General features: G+C 40.2%; 1 long non-coding RNA gene across 27 annotated transcripts in view; it reads right to left on the bottom strand.

Moving 5' to 3' along the window:
- The window catches only part of LOC137216365 (uncharacterized), a 63,654-nt gene that overhangs the window by 42,278 nt on the left and 4,101 nt on the right, over positions 1 to 17,275 (bottom strand). For 24 of the 27 annotated variants that reach the window (XR_010939718.1, XR_010939717.1, XR_010939735.1 and 21 more), the window contains exons 2-4: positions 10,888 to 11,028; positions 10,299 to 10,454; positions 9,760 to 9,862 (exon numbers count right to left, since the gene is read on the bottom strand). This is a non-coding gene — a long non-coding RNA (uncharacterized lncRNA). Of the gene's footprint in view, positions 1 to 9,742; positions 9,863 to 10,298; positions 10,455 to 10,880; positions 11,029 to 17,275 lie in introns of all 27 variants that reach the window. The other 3 variants (XR_010939727.1, XR_010939743.1, XR_010939738.1) reach the window with 2 other exon arrangements.

Raw genomic sequence — 17,275 nt, 5'->3', positions numbered from 1 at the left:
TGTGTGTGTGTGTGTATATATATATATATATATATATATATATATATATATATAAAAAGCGGTGGGCCACGTTTGCCCCGTGGGCCATAGCTTGATATATAGAAATGGAAGGTTTTATCAAAGATGGTCATCAAGTATTTTTTAACTTGATTATATTTGAGATACTCAAGGATATTCTGATGACTGTGTAAACTTTGTTTAATGGGTTACTCCTGTTCTTTTTTTTAAACCGTCTTAACCATTTTTAAGTGCACAGTTCAGTAGCATTAATCATATTCATATTGCTGAGCAACAAATCTCCAGAAATTTTTCATCTTGCAAAATTCAAACTCTATACCCAGTAAACAACAACTCCTCATTCTCCCCCTCCCCTCAAGCCCCTGGCAATCACCAGATTTTTAAGAAACACTGTGTGAGCCAAAGGAGACCTGTATACAGGAGGGATTTAGCCCACAGGATGCCAGCTTACTCACATTATTTCACTAGGTGCCTTATAAAGTTGCTTAATCCACAGTAAGAAACAATTACATTAGAACAAAGATATACATACATACAAACATATAGCTGGAACAAAAATTTCACAAAGTACTTACCCTTTGCCAGATGGAGGCTAGTATTTTCTCATTTTTAAATAGTCTATCTTCATCTGTTCTTTCCTAATCTATTCGAATCTATACCATTCCATTCAAAACTGCGACCTAGCTTTAAACACTACCCAAGGAAAACTGCCAACCGCAGGCCAAGCTGAACGGGTAGTACTACACACTCATGTTTCATACCACATGGGAAAAAGGTAACACTACAAACAAGTCAAAAATATAAAGAAGCAGAAGCTATGGGGTTATAAGAGCATTTATAAACACACTGCGTTTGGGACTTCCCTGGTGGTCCAGTGGGTAAGACTCTGTGCTCCCAATGCAGGGGGCCCGGGTTCAATCCCTGGTTGGGGAACTAGATCCCACATGCATGCCGCAACTAAGAAGCCCACATGCTGCAACGAAGATCCCACGTGCCGCAACTAACACCCAGGGCAGCCAAAATAAATAAATAAATAAATATTTTAAAAAATAAAATAAACACACTGTGTTGGCCTGCAGCAGTTAAACAAATTTAAGCTAACAGCTCAAACTCAGGCTCCTTGCAGAGAGCTGGAAATCCTGTCAATGTTGGGCAGCATTTTTACTGGGCAACAATCAACAGGAGCCAAGGAGTAATAGCCTTCTCCTTTGGATGAAAGGTTCATGTTCCACTGGACCACAAACCTAAACACTCCCTCTTAGAAGCATCAACTGCTCTTTACCATTGCATTTGAAATCTTTATTTTATTTTAAGAGAATTCTCTTTTCCAATGTCTGTATCAAAAGTAGAGCAACACCGGGCTTCCCTGGTGGCGCAGTGGTTGAGAGTCCGCCTGCCGATGCAGGGGACGTGGGTTCGGGCCCCGGTCCGGGAAGATCCCACATGCCGCGGAAAGGCTGGGCCCGTGAGCCATGGCCGCTGAGCCTGCGCGTCCGGAGCCTGTGCTCCGCAACGGGAGAGGCCACAACAGTGAGAGGCCCGCGTACCGCAAAAGTAGAGCAACAAAAGAAAAGCCAAAAAAACAAAACAAAACAAAAACAAAGCAGTGTTTCAAGAAATAAATAAGAAAATAAATATCAGAACCATCTTACACATTTACCCCATCTGGACCCTGCATGCATCTGCAATTGCAACCCCTGAAATAAAGGATGGAGAAGCCAGTTGTTAATGGATGCATTGGAAGCTAGAAGAAACGAAGCAAAGTAAAAGAAACAGAGACTAAGTATAATAATCATATTAACTGCAGAACACAAAAGTAAAGACCCACAAACATATTTCCAAATAAAGTCGCATTCTCAGGTACCAGGGGTTAGGATTTTATCTTTTGGGAGACACCCAGGGTGGCTTCTACGATGTCGTCGTAGTGGATGACTAAGTGGAGTCTGGTGAGAGCGGAGAGCTGTTGACGATTTTTCAAGTGAGAGGGAAACACGAGAAAAAAAAGACTGAACCCTGTTTGTTCTAGGATTTAAGAGATATTCAGAGTAAGGAATAGTATTCTTAGGCATAAGGAAACATCCATCAATTACAGTATGAGAGCTATTATATGTGTTCATAGAATTCCATATCTACCCAGAAGTATTGTAGATTGTAGATTTTTTAATCAACTTGCACAAAATCTTAAAAAAAAAAACGACCCACAAACTGCTGCTGTTGGTATATAAATATCTAACTAAACTGGGATAAGTCAGGCCTAGTACATTTGTATTCTCAGGAATTAGAATTGGGCTATCAAAAGTAGTAATCGGGGCTTCCCTGGTGGCGCAGTGGTTGAGAATCTGCCTGCTAACGCAGGGGACACGGGTTCGAGCCCTGGTCTGGGAGGATCCCACATGCCGCGGAGCAACTAGGCCCGTGAGCCACAACTACTGAGCCTGCGCGTCTGGAGCCTGTGCTCTGCAGCAAGAGGCCGCGACAGTGAGAGGCCCGTGCACCGCGATGAAGAGTGGCCCCTGCTGGCCACAACTAGAGAAAGCCCTCACACAGAAATGAAGACGCAACACAGCAAAAATAAATAACTAAATAAACTCCTACCCCCAACATCTTCTTTAAAAAAAAAAAAAAAGTAGTAATCATAGTTAGCAAAGGGAACTGAAGCTGAAAGGATAGACAGCAAGCCAACACAATGCAGAGAGGTGAGGCCACGAGGGCCACAAACAAGCAAAACTTATGATAAAGGTGAAGCCCTCAGAACACTGTCAATCAACTATACTCCAATTTAAAAAATAAATAAAGTATACAATTCAGTGGGGGGAAAAAAGGTGAAGCTCTAAGTAAGCAGAACCTATGAATAAGCTAAAAATATGAGGCAGAGAAAAAAACTAAAACAAAGTGAATAGGTAAGCCAATAGGCAATGGGAGAAATAAGACACAAAACTTAAGAAGACAGAGTAACTCAGTTACATAAATGGCACAATCGTAACATGAAGATCCGCAAACTCCTGCTGCTGAGTTTCCCAAAGCTTCTTTGGACCCAGATCCCATCCCTAATGGGCATAACTATATTAAGGTCCCCCTATAATTGGCATTTCATGTGATCCCAGTCACCATTATTTCCCCACAAGTCACCAGCCAATAACCTGTCATTAGCTCACTGGTGAATTTGTTTCTAGCAATCAGAAGTACCTAACCAATAGTAAGAAGCAGAATAGCCCCTCAAGAGGAATGCAATTTAGGGAATTGGCTATGATCTTCCAGAAAATCCCTTGTTTTAAAGATGCTGTGCAAACCAGCTTGTGACATAGAATTTACATTTTATACCCACTTTAGAAGGTGAGACTTTGAGAGACTTGCTAGATGCTGCAAATAAGCAGTGTTAGGCAGCTAAACCAGAGAGAATAAAGTAGACATGTCATAGTGTCACCCATGCCCAAAATTCTTCTAAAGGAAACTGTACTGCAAACAAGTCTAGCTAAGAAAGCATTCTTGTGACCAAGAATCCCTCCTCTGAATCCATGGCTATTCAGATCAAGGGGAAGTAAGGATCAGATCCAAGGACAGATATCCACAAGCCGGTCAACAGCCTATGACTTGCTGTGACATGAAAGCTGTCCGCAAACAAGGATGAGGTAAGAAAATTAGATTCAACTTACAACTGAGGAAAAAGAGGGACAAAACCTCTGCAGCTGAAATGAATGGATATGCAATGAAAGAACATACCACAGCCTATGTAAGAATCATGAAGTATTTAAGTAATATCAACTGTAAGCACAGAAATCAGAAGCTAAAAATAAGCAAAAACTCCATTAGCAATAGAATAAAGAACAGAGGATAAGGAAATCAAACAGCAGCAGGACTCAAGGATATAGAGAAAGTAGGGTCGTGTAGTCATTTGTGAAACTGTCGCTTTCAAAGATGGTTAGGTATGGCATCTTTCGGATGTCCCATGACTGGGATGCCTTCTAGTTTTAGAGCAATTAAATGACTCTGGATATACCTATGATAGATCAGTTGTGTTAGTCTAAAGTACTTCGGGATTATAAAAAGGGAAAGAAAAACACTTCCACATAGCAATCAATAGGGGGAAATGTCCTAGACCTGCCAAATAACAACTGCTACCTCTACAGTCTCAGGAAACTTAACCCACAGGCAATCAGTCTCAATTTAATGACAACTGGGCAGCATGGAGAACAAGAGTGGAAACAGATAGTTTGCAGAGAGAAAGATGAGGTAGAATGGAGGCCACGCCTACAGAGGCTGCACAAGCTCAAGTTATGAATGAGAAAAAAACATAAAAACATAAGTATTCAGTAGCTAGGAGGTAGAGGAAGACAGAGTATGAGGAAACCAGTTGGAAGTAGAAGCAAGATGACATGCAGAAAACCAGAGAAATAAAGTGAATCACATTAATAATGCCACGGTGGAGTCAAGTTCTGTAAACTTCTTAAACTGATCCAAATGAGCCCATTTCTTGCAATAAAATTTGGATTGCAAGGAATAGACCCTGAAAAGGAATGTAATAAATATGGAATTGGTTATATTGAAGCAGCAAGGTAGACAGCCAAGCAAATCACTTTTACATCCCAGAACATAATACTAATGACATACAAAGCACCCAGTCTGGCTACCACCTGTGCTCTCAGAAACTTAGAATTGTGAAATATGTACAGAAACAGGTAATCAGTAGCAGAGATTGGAGGTGAAAAAGTGCTCTAAGAGGTTATGAGGGGAGATGAGAGGCATGAACATGAGGAAGTCCACCATGACTAAGTAGAAACTATGAGAGCAAAAGTTATAAAGCAAAATATCACAGAGCAGATGTTGGCAAACCACAGCCCACAGGCCAAATCCAGCACCATCTTTTTTTTTTAAATAAATATGGTTTTGTTGGAACACAGACACATTTGTCTGTTTATGTACTGCCTCTGGCTGCTTTCATGCCACAGTGGCAAAAACCATATGGTCCACAAAGCCTAAAATATTTACTATCAGGCCCTTTACAGAAAAAGTTGCCAAACCATCAGAGGACAGAATAGGCCAGTGGAAGCAAAACTGAGAAGCCACACAAAAGAAACAGGGGCAGACAGAATATTTAAGTCATGTTATAAAAGCAGAAAACTGGAGAAAAAATTCTAAAACTCCTTCTGCTGAGATCCCCACTAGTACCCTATCACCCCCTGAACCCTGAATGTGCTGGACATTCAGAAAAATTAGTTATATACCACACACAAAGAGAGGATCCCCAACAGAAAAAGATTTATATTTAAAAGTAAATAAATAAAGCATGAACTATATGAAACTATAAAGTGAAGATGAACTATATTTATCTTCACTGTGAAATGCAAGGGAAGAATAAACCATAAAGAAAAAAGATATTTGAGCTACATAAAAATGAACTTCTGGGCTTCCCTGGTGGCGCAGTGGTTGAGAGTCCGCCTGCCGAGGCAGGGGACATGGGTTCGTGCCCCGGTCTGGGAAGATCCCACATGCCGCGGACCAGCTGGGCCCGTGAGCCATGGCCACTGAGCCTGCACATCCAGAGCCTGTGCTCCGCAACGGGAGAGGCCACAGCAGTGAGAGGCCCACGTACCGCAAAAAAAAAAAAAAAAAAAAAATGAACTTCTATGTCAAATTGAGGGAAACATCTATGACATATATGGTAGATCAAAAATCAGTGTGAAAAAGAAACTTAAAAATAAGACCCAAGAAAGATTTTTAACTGTTCCATCTCATTAGGATTCAAATAAATTAAAACATCAAGGGAGACCACTTTTCACCTTTGCAACTGGCAGATTTTTTAAAACCACAATATAGTATATTACTGAGGATATGAAAAAACAGGCATTCTCATACACTAGATGGAATTGTACATTTAATCCAACCTTAGGAAACAAACATGGAGATGTGCAAAAACTTATTTACAGGGATGTTCACATTAAGCATTATTTACACAAACTTAGAAGGGCAGCAATTGAACGAGGGCCCAAATATCAGATACAAATTATTTTTTATATTATAATGCCAATTAAAACAGATGTTTAATTTTTTATTATTAAAAATTTTTTTTTATTAAACATGTTTCAGATGGCATGGGACAGTTTGAGATCTGCTGAATTTAAAAGCTCAGGCAACAAGGTTTCATTAATGACCCTAACGTCAACAACTGACAAAGACTGTCACTCCAACCAAAAACTCACTTTTGAACACAGAAACAAGGTAGTAAAAAAATAAAATAGAAAATAAAATTTAAAAATAGCGAATTTAGCAGACCTAATTCAATACTCTTGAAAACTAGGAAATTTTCTTCTGGAAATACAAGGTAGGTTCATTATAAGGAAAGCTATTAAATATAACAAATACAACAAAAAGGGTAAATAAAAAGATTTACTTCCATGTTCAACACTTACTAGACTGAGATCCCTGTTACTTTGTTCAGATCACATTTTGAGACATCAATGGAAGGATTAATTCCTCCTAATCCTGAAAGCCATTTAGGGTTTGATATAGCAAATTACCAAAACCACAGCCCCCTACGATGACTGCTAGGAGAGTGATTACATCCAAAGTAACCTCTGTATCAGATTCACTTTTGGACCTACATAGGGTAGAAGACATGCTGGTGAAGAAGGTAAACACTAGAGCTGATAAGGTAAGAATAAGAACAAATAACAGACATAAAGACAAAGTCACTTCTAAGCCATCCAAAGAAAAGACCTGTGGCAAGGAAGAAGATCCTCTAAGGGATGATAATAACGTGGCCCATGAGGATTCTATCACTCTACCAAGAACTCAGGCCAATATCTAGGTGACTATTAAGTCATGCACATAATACACAGATCATGAGACACTTTCCAGTGCTAATTCAAGTAGAGCTGTGTTACTGTCATTGTATTACAAGTATTTTAAATAAAGATCACCCTGAATATTTTCTTTAACGTATCACCTCAAGTCTTATTTTAAAGTCTTCGTGTATATACAGTATAGAACAAGGATAGCATGCTATGGCCCATGGGCTGAATCCGGGCTGTCACCTGTTTTTGTAAATGAAGTTTTATTGGATCACAGTCCTGCCCACTTGTTTCCGTACTGTCTATGGCTGCTTTCATGCTACAGGGAGGGGAAAGATGTATGAAAAATTAGGATAAACTCATAATTAGGAAACATGAGTAGTACTTCATTGATACTTGAGAATGGCTAAAATTTAAGTCATCCCTGAAAAGAAAAAAGAAAAAAGAAGGGAACCATATAGGATAAACGAATAGCTACAGTGAGGCATATAAAACATAGTTCTTTCTGTATACATAGCAAATTTGTGAATGTGCTTTCTTGGTGAGCTTAATTTGAGTGGGAAGAAATTCAGAGGCAAACTGACTACTATAAGATTCCATACTTTCTAGGATCAGCTGTAAATCTAAGCCCCACAGAAAAGAAAATGGGTTGGGAGGGGAACATCTGTAGTCATAGTACATTTAACCTATGCCAGTGGTTTGCAAACTTTCTGTGAAGGGCCAGATGGTAATGCTTCAGTCTCTGTGGATCATATGGTCTCCGTTGCAACTACTCAACTCTACTGTAGTGTGTAAAGTAGCCATGGACAATAGTGAATGAGCATGACTGTATTCCAACAAAACTTTATTTACAAAAACGGGCAGCTGGCATGTGGGCCATAGCTTACCAAGCCCTATAGTTTATGTTAACTATCTGGACACTGTCACCTTACCAGCAATAAAATTTATGAAAGTATTAATTGTTAGGTATTCTTGTTATTTTCCACTTGATATGAACAGAAAATAATTTTATCAGCATTGTCTGCTAAGGGAAGGCAATGTTTATGTGGAATTCGCGCTTGGACATGCTGATCTACACAGCAGGCTGCTCCAACCCCTGATACACCTACACCTGAGTTAACATTCTGCAAGCGATGGGATTTTCAGTTGTAACTCTGACTTTTGTGATTCCTTTTTGTTTGTGTAAAAGGAAGTATAACCTCATAGAAACTATACAACATAAACATCATGCTGGAGGGTGGGGGTAATAATAAAAGGTGAGAAGACAATGAGAAATAGTGAATGGTGGTGTGGGAAAGAAATAAATGCTAATCCATCCAAAGTGGTCATCTCTAAAAGTTAGAGGGGCCTACACAACCCTCGCACCATCTCTCTTGTGCATCTGTATCTCCCTTCAAGAATGAACCACTCACATGTGCCCCTATATCCCAGAAGACGACAGTGATGAAGAGCCCACAAGGAGTCAGGAAGTCCCAACAACTAAGAACGTGCTCAAAACATTCTAGTGCTTCAAGTAAGGTAGCTGAGATATTTGGAGTGTGACTCACACAGCTCCACCACTGGCTCCCTGTGTTACATGAGTGACAACACTTCTCTGATCCTCAGTTTTATTATCTGTAAAGGAGGAACAAATCCTACTTCCCAGAGGTAATGTTAATTTAAAATGAGATAGCAAATAGGTGTAAAGCACTCACCTAGAACATAAAAGCCACTTATAACTAATAAGCACTATTATTAATATTATATGACTTTAGGAAGGAAATTTTCAAATGTTGTATGTGGGTGCTAGATGACTAGCCTAAAGAGAAAAGAAAAAGAAAAAACAACAGACCTGCTGTCACAAAAGGAAAGGAGGATGGATAACAAGGCTAGGGAAGTCCTAGGGCAAGAAATGGCATTCAGACAGCAAAAGCCAAATTTATACATCCCACTTTGGCCCAGACAGAGAAAGTGACAGAAGACTTTTTTAACTGCATGCTAACATTCATATCCTTATACATGAACAATGTCATTTTAAAATAAGTTCTGGTGAAGGATACAGAATGCAGGGACTCTCTTTGTATCAACGACTATTCCAGACTTCTCTGTAGGGAAAAGACCATGTTTCTATCATTCAGGTTCCCAGTGCAGGCTAATCTACCTAATTCTGCCAGCAGGAATTATCCAAACACACCAGAAACTATACCAAGAACATTATGTTATGAAGGCACCATCTCAAGACCATCCATCCTTATGAGAAAAGGTGACTTTTATTGCTTCCATAAAAAATGGCAGATACCAAGGAATGATATGGCCCTCAGGTATTAACTCTGGATGGAGGAGCTACTAGCTTAAGATAGGGGTGGCTTCTGCAGAGATCTCCCAAGAATGGCCATTTTATAGATGCTGTCCAGTTTAATTATGAACCATTTCATTATTCCTTAAAGCCTATTAGGGGGCTGATCCCTGAGGAGCCAAAAATGAATGCTGGTCCAATTGGTTTAAATGGAGTGCACAAGAAGACGCTGCTCCTCTGAAATTACTAATCCAAAGTGCCATATACTTGGTGGCTGCTGAAACAACAAGCTTCTGCTAATGAGCTGGCTTTTGACAAGATGTATGTAGCTCCATAGTCTGATAAAGAAAAACCCTCAACAAGTCTGGTTTGAAAGATTAGACTCTCCCCTAAGGGAAGTGTAATCAGTGTCATGTTGACATTATTTATGACATGCAGCTTATGCCACCGAGTTTACTTGGGAACCATTTCAGTTCTCGTGACCCTCTGCAGGGGTGTTCTCAGACTGGGTAAGCATATAATCCACCCCAATTGTTTTGAGAAGGATATATCACAGAATAAACTGTAGGCTTTAAAAGTACTGGCCCCTGGAAATGACATTTCTAAGAGCCTCCCTGACAGGAGCCAAGGCAATGTCAGTCTTTCCTCCCCCCCTACTTACCTTAATCACTGTGTTACCTTAATCACTGAGAAGACCCCCTCTTCTGCTGCACATGCACTCACATGGAAAATCTGGTAGACTCTCTAAAACACTTTTCAAAGATATCCTTCAAAATTCAGCCTAGTGAGGGGTTACAAAAAGGAAAAAGATTGCTTTCATTATCTATGACCCTCCCATACTCAGCTTGCCAGCCTCCACTGCACTGATAGACAGTGGAATGTATGAAAAGGGAAAATGAGAAGGGGGGAGAAAAACACACAGTATTGCTTAGTCCAACCCAACCATTTTTTAATGCCATTTTCACACCAAAATGGAGAAACTTCTGATATAACATTTATGATACATATTTACTTATTTATTGGTTATTTATTCTTTTGTCTAGTCTCATAGGAATGAAAGTCCATGATGGCAGGACTTTGTTAATATCTAGAACATTCTCTGGCACTTAGTAAGCACCTAATAACTGTCTGTTGAAGGAAGGGGGGAAGTGCCACGTCACAACCATCTCTTCTCTGCCACCAACTGGGGAACCCCACCGAAACCACCACCAACTTACCAAGACTTCCTAACGGCTTCACAAGGACATCCAGGGCAATGATGCTTCATTCTGGCTTGCTGGTGAACCCACTGGGCAGGAAGCCTCAGGATAAGTGACAGGTAGGTCTTAGTGTTGCTCTTGACTCAATGACAAGGTTTCAGGCTGCCCAGGAATCTGCATTTTTAACAAGCATCCCAGGTGATTTTATGCATAATAAAAAAAATCACACCATGGACATTTCCTTCATCAGAGGAGCACAATCTCAGAGGCTATTATAAAAATCTTTCACAGTATGGAATAAAAATGTTTCTGTCTCACATGGCCTCCTTGGACTTAGATGGAATCTAGAGGAAGCACTGGGTGGAAGACACAGTATTGGGCTTGGATTCAAATCCATTTTCTATACCAACTAGCTATGATCTTGGGCAAGATATCATCTGCAGAAATGGGAGAATGGGAAAAGAAGAGGTTAGGCTCAGTACTCTCTAGTGTACTCTGAATATTTTAAGACCTTTTTTCATATCATAATGGGAAAGGCCTAGTAAGACTACCTTTCCTGGCCCTTCCCACTAACTGGGCAAGCCCACCAGAGCCACTGACCACTTACTAAGACTTCACAATGGTTTGATAACCATGTACAGGATGCTGATTTGAGTCTCTTCCAATTCTCTAGTAACCTCACTGGGCCAGGCAGGGCTCAATATACCTCTTCACCAGTGGCATGGTTTCTGATCGAGTTTGGTGTCACCTGTAGGATAGGGAGAAGGAAGAAGAAACAAATGTAAGAACAGTTAAGGTATGAGATCTAGCTTTAATTTTACTTTACCATAGTCAAGTCATCCAGTCCACACCATGGACCTCAGATTACACTCTTGCTAAGCACTGTTATTAGCATCACAATTATCTTTATCTGGCAAAGACTGTTGCAATGCAAACAATTATTATTTAATAAGGATTCTTGCCTCCATTTTAAATGAGATAACTTGGGTACAGAGGCACCAAGTAACTATACCAAAGTGTTAGAACTCAGATCTGAACTAATGCTGATCTTCCTAGCTACCTACCCTCTTTAGACCTCAATCAGTATCCTATCTTTGAATGGAGGTAAACTTGGTATCTTAGGGGCCCTTCTATGCCTGGCAATTATGACCCTTTATTCCATACTCCTGACTAAAAGGCCCCCCTAAAAGTGAACTAAATCTCCATCTACTCATCATATGGCATTTAGTTCACACTGATGAGGAAAGGTAACAAAACCCTGGGCTCTGGACCAAGGCCTGTCATTTACAATCTCAACTCCCACCAGGACTCACTTTTCCCATACCTGAAAAGTAATAGAACATATCTTGTCCCTTATCAGCTGTGTGGGTTACCAAAAGGATCACAAGGAGCTAGGTAGGCCCGTGGCTAGTCCCCTACCTCCAAAACTCAACCATGAGGAATGGGGCTCTGAGACCTAAGACCCACACAGGACAAGCCAAAGACCCCCAAAGGGTCCTTTCTTCCCTAAGGAAGCAGCCTTCTGCCTCTAAGTTTCCCAGTCCCTAGCTGTTTAGCATGAAAAGCAACCCAGAAATCTAGCAATTCAGTGACGGCCCAAAGCCCAGGCTATTAATTATTATCATTAGATGCTGGCAGCACCAACTAGTGCAACTAGGTTTCCTGTTATTGCAGTGAGATGCAGGCAACCCTCAAACCCCAGGAAAACCCAAGGAGCAGTTTATCAGGGCTCATTTTTAACTGTTTCACCCACAGTGAAATATAATAGAGTCTTATAATCTACTAGTGGTCATGAGACCCAGGAGAAAGCTCTCCCACCATAGGTGGGGAAGATTCATAATGCCAAGTGGTATGTGTTGGGGGCGGTGGGGGGAGGTGAGGAGGCAGCCTTGATGGGTTTGAGCCTTCTCTTTATTGGATAAAGTAAAGCAGCCGTTACTAGAGCAAGATCTGCACACCCATAAGCAGCTGCTGCCACCAGCAATTATTTAGCTTATGAAAGCCCAGAGGGACATGGTTAGGAAAGGAATGTGTACAGGGTCTAATTGGGAAATAAACAGTAAGTGTAAAGCCTGATGCGTGAAATGCCTGCACTAAGGAGCCAAGAACAGTTAGTAGTTAAGCTAGTGCCTTTCTCTAAAGACAGAGATCTTATTTCCACCATGCCCTACTCCCACCCGGCCCAGCTCTTTTCCAAACTAAACTGCTCCAGTTTCCAGCCCCCTCAACCAACCCATTTATTCCACTTCTGTTCAGGTCAGCATATTTCAAAATGGAAACCGTTTCAATGTTTGTCTTAACTTTCAAAGTCATAAACACACGCTGTGAAAAAAAAATTCCAGAAATACATTAAGAATACACAGAAAGTAAAAATCACAAAATCCCAGAAAGTTTAACACTTGGGGTATATGCTTCCAATTACTTTTATGTACGTGTACAAACATGAATTTTTATTTAACAAAAATTAGATGAAACCATAGCCTTTCAATTAATATACTGGGTACATCTTTCCAAGCCATATACTCATCTACAAGACTTTTCATTTTTAATGCCTAAGTTGTATTATTACATGAATACACCAAAATTTATTTATTCAAATTCCTATTTAGGGATAAGTAAGTTTTTCTATTTTTTTTACTGCTATGACCATTGTGAACATTCCCATACCTAAATCTTTTAAAATACCCTTAGAACATTTAAAAAAATATTTAGAATTTATTTAGAATATTTTAGGGGTATATCCCTAGAAATGAAATTGCTGGGTCAAAGGGCAAGCAATATTTATTCTGCCCACTAATATATATTGCCAAATTGCTCCTACAAAGGATTACACTAAAATTGGACATATCCCACCAACACTAGTATAACATTTTTTAATCTTTGCCCATGTGATAGGTGTTAAATGTAATATTGCATTTTTTATGAATATAGACATTTTTTACTAGGAGATGAGTAAGATATGGCCTCTGCCCTTGAACTTAAATGAAGGGAGATAGACACAAACAGGTAACATGTACCATTATCATATTCATGATAAAGATAAATAAGATTTCAGTTCATGGTGCTTCCTTTGACTCTGTGGCTATTGCTAACAGAAAAGGTCCAAAAGAATATTAGACAGTAGTCCAAATTAAAAATCCATTTACTAAAATTCCAAGGAGTTGTGTTAATGCTGACTATCACATCAGTGGCACTTCGATATCACTTTGTTGTTTCTCCTTCATCAATTCTTAAAGGAAAGAAAAAGCAGAAGCAGCTCAGAAAACCAGCTGCCCCCCACCCCCTAAAGCCAGTGAAGTGAATGACGTGCAGGGCAGTATATTATTGGAAGGATTTACTGACACTGGATCTGGACTTCCATTTTTCCTTCGCCTATTATTTCCAGTAAACAACAGTGAGCTGCAGCCATTTTCTTTCAGAAACAAAATGTCTTCTCTCCCTAGGACTCTTATTCCCAGGAAGATCTGCTTGTACGTAGTTAGGCTGCAGTTTCCATACCATCTTGGAAAATACAGATAAGAATCAAGAGATTATTTTTCTGTACCATAATGGGTCAGATACAGATGAAATCAAAATGAATGACAACACAAGTACTTTAAAAACCCACCCAACAAAGATGGACGAATATGCAATAAAGCAGATACAGCAAAATGTTAATTGTACCATCTAGGGGGTGAGTATATGGGTTTTCACTGTACAATTCTTTCAATTTTTCTGTATGAAAATTTTCATAATGAAGTCCTGGGAAAAATCCAGCAAGCAGCTTGAAAATAACACTGTAAGGCCTTTCCCTCCATTTTACTCCTAGAATGAGACTATCTGATATTCTCTCCATTTTGCTTTTTTAGATCTACATTTCTTGCATCAGACTTGGAGCTCTCCAACTTTTTAATGAAGTGAAATGAATGACAATATACTCACAGACAGGTTACCAAGACAACGTGCGGTGGGTTAGAGAGGGTTGAGGGAAGGGCCCTAAGCTCTTGGAAGGGCAGGCTCACTACCTGTACAAGTCTGAATAAATGAATGTTTCAGAAATCCCATTTCTCAGTTTAAAAATTAGCATTCAGACCCTCTAAACATTTGCCTCAGCCTACTTTTCTGCTTTATCTCATATGAATTCCTTATTTCCCATATCTTCATTGCAAAGAGCTGTGTAGGAAGGAGGGGGGCAAGGCATAAGGTACCAAAGCATGAAATGTCCATATGCTTCAAGTTAGGATATAACAAAAGGAATTTTAATTTCTAGGGTTGAAGCTCGAAACTTGATGCTGAAGGACACCGTATAACTGACTGACTGCAGGACCCTGGGGGAGGCCTTATAATCAGTCTCCTAGTTTGAAGTGTGTCCTGGCTGGCCCATCTGTAAAACAGGAAAAAGACTCGTCATAAGTAATAATGAATGAAGTAAATAAATGAGTTTCTGAGATGCTAAAAGTTATCTCCGGTGAATGGAGAGGGGAATGAAACCATGACTGTTGAGTGATACTCCAAAAAGGGTAGGCAATCTTTTTCTAGGGCCAGACTTTGTGGGTCACCATGTCTCTGATGTGGCTACTCAACTCTGCTGTTGTAGGTCAAAGAGGCCACAGACAACACATCAACAAATGAGCATGGCTGTTTTCCAACAGAACTTTATTTGCAAAACCAGGCAGCCCATGGGCTGTATTTGCCCACCCCTGATCTAGAATGTGGAGCCCACATGGGAATACCATTTGGAGGATGACCTGAGGAGGAGTGAAAAGGGGATGAGTCTACAAATAGAAACCATTTAGCAAACACTAGACAGTGAGGATGAAGCTCCTGATCTGGCAGCTTTCACCCAGGTTCCACCAAGGAAGAGACTGTCAGCAGTAGCAATAGTAGCAACATCTGTAAATACCAAGGACTGAAATGCAAACACAAAAATAGCATTATCTCATGAGAAACTCTTGAGAAGATATATACATAACTAGAAAGAAACAGCTAGTTTCTGACCACACGCATTTTGAAGAAAACAGTTGACAGTCCAGAGCCTGTGGAGATCACGTTAGCAGGCACACAATAAATGTTTGTTGATGAGTCATTCATTTATTCATCCAATAAACATTTACTGAGGCCTACTAATGTGCCAGGCTGGGCTCTGGAGATGAAGACACTGTCCCTGCCCTCAAGGAGCTCACAGTCTAACTGATAACATAGGAAGGGAGACAGGCATATACACAGACAATTACAATACAACCTGATAAGTGCTGTAACACTTATCAGGTTGTATTATAATGGCCGATGTAAAATTTCTTTCCAGGGGGTGCTGCTCCAGGCTGCTGCTGGCTGTAACATCAAGAGAGGGGAGGAACAAATTGTAGAAACCAAAGGTTAAATGCTTTCAGGCTATTTCTAATATCCAGGCTCTCCCTAACTCCTGATCATAAATGGATTTGGGCACTAGACACTGGCATGACGTAAAATGGGACTCCCACCTTAAGATAGGCACAGACCTCCAGTAAAGGACATTCCCAATCACTTCCTCTACAACACAAGCTCTGTTGTTGTTGCTTTGTTTCATTTTGTTTTGTTTCATTTTGCTTATTATACATCTGTCAACCTCCCCACCACACGCATAAGCCTAGTTTAACATCTGCAACTAGCAAAATGCTGAAACATGGGAGCTTACAACTAACTGAATTAACCCAGCATAACTGGATAACAAAAAGCAAGTAACAGCTCACTTGACACCTCTAAATCCAATAATCCCCCTTTCACTGACAAAATAAAATTAGAATGTTACTAAATATAAAAGAGATAGTATATAGCTCATGGAGTGGGAATAATAATTTAGAAAGGCTTAACTAATAAATATAATTAAACAGATTCTTTGAACCACAAATAACAGACTCAGTTTCAGGAAACCAAAATAAGATACCTTATCCCTCCAAAAAACCTTTGAGAATATATAATCTAAATCACCTCCATATTATAAATAAGAAAAATGAAACAGAGAGGTAACACACTCTTCCCACCACCTTCTCAAAATTCAGTGAGAGGTAGTTAAGAGACTCCTTGAGGAGAGATTACTAGTGTTAACTGGTCATTTGGTTCAGATCATTTTATACAAAGATAGGATGGAATTTTTGTGTGTCACATACTGCTTCTTAATAAGGCCTAAGTTTTTTTTGTTTGTTTGTTTGTTTTTTGCTGTACGCAGGCCTCTCACTGTTGTGGCCTCTCCCGTTGTGGAGCACAGGCTCCAGATGCGCAGGCTCAGTGGCCACGGCTCACGGGCCCAGCCGCTCCGCGGCATGTGGGATCTTCCTGGACCGGGGCACGAACCCGTGCCCCCTGCATCGGCAGGCGGACTCTCAACCACTGCGCCACCAGGGAAGCCCCAGGCCTAAGTTTTTAATGGGTCTTCTGTCTCTGCAACCGCAAATTGAGCTGATGATATCAATAAATTGTTTCTGCTTACACTGAGATCCCTGTCTTGGGACCCAATGTCTCTGAGGCCACTATTTTGTATGCTTAACATACTATTTTCCCCTAAAGTCATTACACTGCTCTTATCTACCCTGTTCCATTCTGCCAATTGTCAGCCCACAAGCACAATGTCTTCTCAGGTGTTGTGGTTTGTTCCTATTACCATTTTACATCTCCAAAGAGTTCCGTGTTATCTACAAATGTGAACATTCCACTATGTCCATATCCTCCCCCAGATCAGTCATAAATATTCAAAAGAACACCAGTCCCCGAATGGATGGGGGGAGGGGGACTACTGTTTTGTGTCTTGTCTACTTGGTTGCCATGTCTTATTAAGGACAAAATGTTGCCATGTCTTCTCCCCACACCCATAACGAGGGAGCATCACTGCTGTACAGCAAACAGTGCTTTCCTTTTAGATGAAAAGAAATGGTTATCTATTTAAAGAACAAATAAATGTTATTTCAAAATGGCTACCAAGAATTTGACATGTATTCCATGCAGCAGTCTTCTTTGGAATCACAAACATTTCTTCATACTCA

This window comes from Pseudorca crassidens, chromosome X (genome assembly GCF_039906515.1).
Source record: "Pseudorca crassidens isolate mPseCra1 chromosome X, mPseCra1.hap1, whole genome shotgun sequence".
NCBI classification, from domain to species: Eukaryota; Metazoa; Chordata; class Mammalia; order Artiodactyla; family Delphinidae; genus Pseudorca; species Pseudorca crassidens.
This window is presented reverse-complemented; position numbering and strand designations above follow the sequence as displayed.